This window comes from Sapajus apella, unplaced genomic scaffold, assembly GCF_009761245.1.
Source record: "Sapajus apella isolate SASKATOON/1434 unplaced genomic scaffold, GSC_monkey_1.0 scaffold29, whole genome shotgun sequence".
In the NCBI taxonomy this organism is placed as follows: Eukaryota; Metazoa; Chordata; class Mammalia; order Primates; family Cebidae; genus Sapajus; species Sapajus apella.
Genome location: NW_022436969.1, coordinates 3,160,709 through 3,168,967, shown reverse-complemented (window position 1 = coordinate 3,168,967; position 8,259 = coordinate 3,160,709).

Below are 8,259 nucleotides of genomic sequence, written 5' to 3'. Positions count from 1 at the left end.
AGGGACCCAGTAGAAGGTAATTGAATCACGGGGGCAGGTCTTTCCCAGGCTGTTCTCATCATAGTGAATAGGTCTCACAAAATCTGATGGTTTTATAACGGGAGTTCCCCTACACAAGCTCTCTCGCCTGCTGCCATGTAAGATGTGACTTTGCTCCTCCTTCACCTTTAGCCATGATTTCAAGACTTCCCCCTCCATGTGGAACTGTGAAATCTCCTTCCTTTATAAATTACCCAGTCTTGGATATGTCTTTATAGCAGTGTGAGAACAAACTAATACACTAATACACTCATGTGCCTAACATTGTGGATAATTTATAAAAGACTATACTGAAATTATCTTAACTGTGTAAATGATTTCAAGTCTTCCCCAGCCATGTGGAACTGTGAAATCTTGTTCCTTTATAAATTACCGAGTCTCGGGTATGTCTTTATAGCAGTGTGAGAACAGCCTAATAATACACTTATGTGCCTAACATTGTGGATAATTTATAAAAGACTATGCTGAAATTATCTTAAAACTGCCAGTTATTTCCTAGTGAATGCTCATCTTTATAAAGAAGTAAAAGGAATTCAACAAAAGCCGAATGTCAATAGCACAGTCAGATTACTTACTGTGGGCAAACTTCCCTAGTAGGTAAGATCAATTCTGGCAGTTATCTACTCTGAGGAACTGAAATTGTATTCTGGAAATTTATCATATTAGTGGCTCTATTTCAATGCTATAATTTGAGCATGGAATTTTTTCTGTAGACACTTAAGTGTCCTTAAGTAATCAAATGAAAAAAATCAAATGAATTTTCACAAGAATCCCTGACAAAGCTCTAATACTGAGATCTACAAGGAACTTAAACAAATTTACAGAAAAAAAAAAAACATTAAAAAGTGGGTGAAGGACATGAACAGACAATGCTCAAAAGAAGACATTTATGTGGCTAACAAACATATAGAAAAAACTCAACATCATTGATCATTAGAGAAATGCAAATCAAAACCTCAATGAAATACCATCTCATGTCAGTGAGAATGGTGGTTATTAGAAAGTCAAGAAACAACAGATGTTGGTGAGTCTGTGGAGAAATAGGAATGCTTTTACACTGTTGGTGGGAATGTAAATCAGTTCAACCATAGTGGGAGACTGTGTAGTAATTCCACAAAGACCTAGAACCAGAAATACCATTTGACCCAGCAATCCCATTACTGGATATATACCCAAAAATATATAAATCATTCTATTGTAAAGATATGTGCATGCATATGTTCATTGCAGCACTATTCACAATAGCAAAGTCATGAAGTCAACCCAAATACCCACCAATGGTAGTCTGGGTAAAGAAAATATGGTACACACATGCTATGGAATACTATGCAGCCATTAAAAGGTATAAGATTGTGTGCTTTGCAGGGACCTGGATAGAGCTAGAAGTGATTATCCTCAGCAAACTAACACAGGAACAGAAAACCAAACACCACATGTTCTCATTTATAAGTGGGAGATGATCAATGAGAACACATGGACACAGGGAGGGGAACACCACACTGGGGCCTATTGAGGGAGTGGGTGGAGGGAGAGCATCAGCATAGATTGCTAATGTATGCAGGGCTTAATACCAGGTGATGGGTTAATAGGTGCAGCAATCACCATGTCACACATTTATCTAAGTAACAAACCTGCATGTCCTGCACATGTACTCTAGAACTTAAAATAAAACTAAAAAATACAAAATAAAAATAAATAAAAATAGGAACTCAGTTTTAATCAGTATTTTATGTGTTTGAATATATATATAATCAAGGTATAACATCTTACTTAAATTAACCATTGCTTAATCTTGACATTAACAGTGCCAGTAGGATAAGTTTAGCAGTTTCTTTAGTTTTGACTTTGTTAAGTCAGGTTTTTTTCTTTTTGGTTTTCCACCGTATGTGTCTTCAGTTGCACATTGATATAATGAAATTTTATACATTGCATTTTTTAAATAACTTAAAAATAAATTTTCCTAAGAAGGCTTGAGAGTGGAGTATAGTAAACCATGTGATAGGTTTACAAATCATGGAACTGAAGCAAGAGAAATTCAAGGGACTTCCCTAAGTCCACATAAGTAATTTGTGTCTGTCTAAGAACCAGAAACTAGTGCTACTGACTTCTGATTCACTGCTCAATAATCTACTTTCCTTCAGTCAGGAATAGGATTTGGAATTGCCAACACTATTTGGGAGTAGCAGACATAAGCCATACATAATGTTTTATTTCCACTAACAGAAAAAGAAAATACAGGTATTGATCGACTTATGACCTATGCAACTTACGACCATTCGACTTTACCACCAGAATTGCTAGCCATGACTGCTTCACGTCTGGCAGCACAAACGTTGCCCAGCTGGGCGTATGACAGTACGGACCAGCTTCCAGCAGCGTTACCATCTCCTCGTGCACCATTTCAACAGTTATCCCAGACTCGGCACAGCAATTTGTGTTTTGTGTCTTGGATATTTTTCATCAAACCCCTCCCAAGATGTCTACCAAGAGGAAATTGTCTTTGTCTACACCTCAGCCTGCCAAGAAGGAAAGAAAGGCCATCGATCTCGACACAAAAATGAAGGTAATTAAGCAGTATGAAGGAGGAAAGAAAGTGAATGTGATCGCACATGATATGAAGTTATCACACTTGACTGTGTCGACGATTTTGAAAGATAAAGAATTCGTAAAGCTGTGAAAGTTTCTGCACCCATGCAATCAACAGTTATAACAAAGCAATGAAGCAGGCCCATCCACGAAATGGAGAAATTGCTATATATTTGGATGGAAGATCAAATTCAAAAACAGACACCATTAAGTCTTTTTACTGTGCAGATGAAGGCGAGAAGTCTATTTCAGACTCTGAAGGAGCGTGCTGGAGAAGATTACAGTCAAGAATTTGTAGCAAGCACTGGCTGGTTCCAGAGATTCAAGAAAAGATTCCAAATGCATAGTGTTCAAGTGACTGGAGAAGCAGCGAGTGAGGATGAAGAAGGAGCACGTAAGTTTGTTGATAGTCTGGATGAATTAATTACAGATGAGGGATATCTAGCAGAACAGATTTTCAATGTTGATGAAACTGGATTATTTTGGAAACGGGTGCCAGCACACACTTATATTCACAAAGAGGCCAAAGCATGCCAGGATTTAAAGCATTTAAGGATAGGCTAACTCTGCTGCTTGGCGGGAACATCGCAGGGTTTAAGCTGAAGCCATTCTTAATTTATCACTCAGACAACCCGTGTGCATTCAAGAATGTTAACAAGGACACATTGACCATCTACTTTCGTTCTCAACGTAAAGCATGGATAACACAAGGATTGTTTGAAGACTGGTTTATGAACTGTTTTATTCCTCAAGCTCGAGAATATTGTTTGGAGAAAGATATTCCTTTCAAGATTTTATTGCTACTCGATAATGCGCCTGGACACCCACCACATCTAGGCGATCTCCATCCAGATGTAAAATTTGTTTTTCTTCCGCCAGACATGACTCCACTCATCCAGCCTATGGGCCAAGGTTCGATTGCTACATTAAAGGCCAACTATCTCCGAACCACCTTCGCTCAAGCAATATCCGCTATAGATGCTGACTCAGGATTAACATTGTGAGATTTTTGGAAACACTACAACATTTTGATGTGTATCAAGAATATCACTACCGCCTGGGAGGCTGTGACGACAAAGTGCATGAATGGCATCTGGAAAAATTGTGTTAAGTGCTATGTTAATGATTTTGTTGGATTTGACAGTGAACATGAACTTGAAACGACTCGGGAAAATATAGTAAAACTCACTAAAGACCTTTCTTTGGAGTGTGAAATGGAAGATGTCGAAGAGTTGCTAGACAAGGAATCCAGAGAACTTACAAATGAAGAGCTAATCGAACTGGAAGAAGAAAGAAGAGAAGCAGAGAATGAAGAGGAGGAACCAGAAAGAAAGTTCACCACTAAGGGATTATCAGACGGTTTATCTTTACTGAATAAACTTCTTATACATTTCGAAGCAATGGACCCAAACATCGAACGATTTGCAAGGATTGAACAGATGGCGCACGATGTTTTTCATCCATATTGTGAAATTTATGAAGAAAAAAAGAAACATACAATTCAGACAAAGCTCACAATGTTTATGAAAAAACCAATTCCGGTAACCCCAACGCCTCAGATGACGACATCAACGATCTGCAGCCAAGAACCAGCGGCCAATAAAATGTTTCATACATGTTTATATATTTTGATATGTTTTGCAATTGGGAAAATGTTTCCTATGGTATTTTTTACACGCATATTTTGTAATTTTGTGTATTTTGCAAATATTAAACCAGTTGTACTGGTAATGCAGTGTTTTACTTAAACCTGACGAATGTAAAAATGAGAAACAAAATGGTGTAGAGATGATACAAATGGCATAAAATGAACAAAGAAAATTATGATATATAACAATAATGAAAGAAAATTCAAAACAAAGGGATAGAGAAAAATTTACCAACCAAATGGAGAGCAAAAATAAATAAATAGAAAGCAGGAGGTGCAATTTTTGCTGATAAAATAGGCTTTAAAGCAACAAAGACCAAAAGAAGCAAAGAAGGATATTACATAATAAAAGGATCAATGTAACAAGAAGAGTTAAAGATCCTAAATATATACGCACCCAATACAGGATTACCCAGATATATAAGACTTATAAAGAGACTTGGACTCCCACACAATAATAGTGGGAGACTTTAACATCAATATTAGATCAGTGAGACAGAAAGTTAACATCGATATCCAGGACTTGAACTCAGATCCGGAACAAGTAGACTTAATTAACATTTATAGAACTCTCCACTTTAAATACACAAAATATACACTCTTATCAGTACCACATCACACCTATTTATAGGTTTAAATGAAATATTGGTTGGCTGCTTGTTAATTATTTTCTTCCATAACTTTTTTTATGTCTCTGTTATTAAACACAATTACAGACATACCCATTTTTAGACTGCATTCTAGCCCGGGCAATAAAGCAACACCCCTGTTCTCTCTCCCTCTTCCTCTTCCTTCCTCCCCTTCATTCTTTTCTTTTCTTTTTCTTTTTTTTTAATTCTTTCTCTTTCTTTCTCTCTTTCTTCCTCTTAAAAAAATTATGATAAAATATGACTTAAAGATTTTTATAACATCATTTCACAGTACTGTACATAGAGTCTACTCAACTTACAACCAAATCGTGTTACGACCGGTCTGTTGGAACCAGCCGTGATCATAAGTTGAGCACTAGCTATAGAAAAAAAATTTCCTGGAAGTTTGAAAGCACCCCTGGTTGCTGTGCTGTCATTATATCTTCCCAGGCATAACTTTACTCTGGCAGGTTGTGTCTTTAGTGTCTGAGGCTTCTGGGGCATTGGCTGCATCCTTTCTGTCTCTGACTTGTACCAGTTCAAGGACAACAGACATGTCAATTTTTAGTGCTCTGATATCAAAGTCACCTATAAGATCAGCAATTAAGCAAACTTTTTCTGGGTATGACCAAAATGACTGACGTCCCAACATTGATATTTATATTATAAAGACTTGTTGTTACTATTTTACTCATACAATTGTTAAAGACTATGAGAGGAGAGCAGGTGGTGTATGTGCATATATTCAAAAGATATTAGAAAAGGAAAACTGGTAGAATTTATATGGTAAGATTTATTATCCTTTGTTTTGAAACAGAAGATTCTATATTTCTTTTCTGTATAATGTTTTCCCAACTGGACAATAAAACCCATTATCAAAATTATATTACTAGAAAATAAAAAAGTAATAATTTTGATCTAATCATAAGTGAAATCTAAAACATAGAGTTCTAGAACACACCAAATTACCAAATAAATTAGTAATGAATCTGGGAAAAAAAAAACTTAAGTATTTCTGACTCTTAATTCACTCTCACCCAGAAGAAGGAAATTATTTCCTGAAATATTAATGAAGAAATGTTCACTGGAGCCTAAGTATAAAGTTAACAAAGCAATTAAGACTCAGAAGTTTGCAGGCAGGTATATAAAAATCAGTTTTGCCTTGAAAAGCTCTCATGAAATAAACCAATCAGGAGGGGAAAGGATGCCCTGGTTTGGAAGCCTGATAGTGTAATGAGAGATGGCATTGCATTACCTAGAACTCTAGAAGGTTTTCTAAGTAAAGGAAAATGATGATCATTTGGGTTAGATTCTGTTGCCTGATGAAGACTTGTATTCCATGATTGATTCACCTAAAAAATCAAAAGAAAACCACTTTGGTCCTGACAGTCTGGAGCCTTTAGTTTTTTAACATTTCTTCTCACTATTACTCAGCTAAAGAGTCAGGGTCAACCTGGGCATGTTGTATTTCTTTTTGCAACCAAGTTCACAGTCGTTAACAAAAAAGAACTAAGGGCTTTGCATTTAGATAGCAAAGCCAGTTCCCATATCTACTTTTAATACTTCCAGTTGCGGTCATGTACTGCATAATGCTGTTACGGTTAAGATGAAACATATATATGACAGCAGCCTCATAAGATTATAAACTATACTTTAATGTTACAGACAGGAGGAAAGAAAATACTGGGTAGAAGAGGGTAGGGTGCCTGGTGAGGGCTCCGCCCTTAAGCCAGGACCCACAGCCCTAAATGAGAACATGCATTTCTGTGTTGCCTTTTCCAACACCAGTCTGGCTCCCCACTTTGTACCGTTAAAAAAACTAATATGCCTTTCTGTTTTTCCACCTAAATGTTGCCTTTTCCAACAACACCCTGGCCCTCCACACCCCCTACCTTGTACCCATAAAAAAACCTAAGCTCCACTGACAGAGAAGCAGAGCAGCACAGCAGAGAAGGAGAGAAGAAAAGAAGCATCTGAATGTTAAGAGACGAGGCAGCTGGACATCTAAGAGTTGATCATAGAGGAGTTTGACCAGGGACAGTCAGAGAGGTCCCACTGTCTCACTCCATCTTCTTTCCAGCTCCCCATCCCATCGATAGCCATTTCCATCACTCAGTAAAATTCTCTGCATATACCACCCTTCAGTACATTCATGGAAGCTTATTCTTCCTGGACTCTGGACAAGAATTCTGGATGCACTGGTGTGGAAACCCAAAAAGGCTGTCACAGTGACTCTTCGCTGAGCTGTTTAACATTTAAGCCTTCCATGGACAGCAAGGCTAAAAGAGCATTGTTTGCAACACATGGCCTCTGGGGCTCCACAGGTGGTGGGCAACCCCTAGATGCTGCTGGGGTGGTAGATGTTGCCAGGGTGGTACGGGCTTTGTTCCTGCCAGTGCCCAAAGGCACTTTGTGCTTGCTCCTGCACCTACTTGCTTGCTTGCTACTCCTCTCGCAAGGAGTAGGAGCATGAGTAAATGAGCCACACTCCTGAGGCAAGTCTGAGAAGGGGTCAAGGGGGAATTCTCCTGTCTTGCTTTGGAAATGTTTAAATACTCACATACTTCCCATTGTGTTACAATTGCCTACAGTATTCAGTAAATAACATGCTGAACAGGTTTGCAGCCTAGGAGAAACAGGCTATGCCATAGACCCTGGGTGGATAGTAGGCTAATACCACCTAGGTTTGTGTAAGTATACTCTATGACTTTTCCACAAACATTAAACCACCTTACAACACATTTCTCAGAATATATCCTTGCCATTAAGAGATGTGTGGTTGTACTCAGAACATTTGTTCATTTATTCTTCTCTGTAGCAAACAGAAAGCTACAGAGAAGAAAGAAAAGAAGAAATGCAAAGAGCCTTGATTCAAATTTGTAATCCAACCCTGTTGCCCATTCCAGCTCCTGAGGTTGAACTGATTTCTAATCAATATTGTTGCAGTTGAGGTAGCTTCTCCAGTATACCTGAGAATCTCTGACAATCCATAAAAAGAACTGGCTTTGCATGAGAACTACTTAGTCATTTTTAGCTGCTTCCCTTCTTAGCTGTGTCTGTGATAACTCCTCTTCTTTTATTTGTGTGCTGGGGCAGCTCAAAGTTGAGACAATTTTCTGTTCTAGCCGCCTCATTGCCAGGGATATGTGTTTCCAGTACTTTGGGCCTATTACTGAAGGAAAAAGACCTTGCTTTTTTTCTTTTCTTCTTTTTTCTGTTCAAAGTCTTATGGGTGCCCTTGGATATACTTCAGATAAACATGAATCAATCTAAGGAACTTTTGAAGTTTGCTCGTTAGTCCACTCAAAGAAAAAAGGCAATTTCCATATTAAATTGGGTATCATTTTGCACCCATGC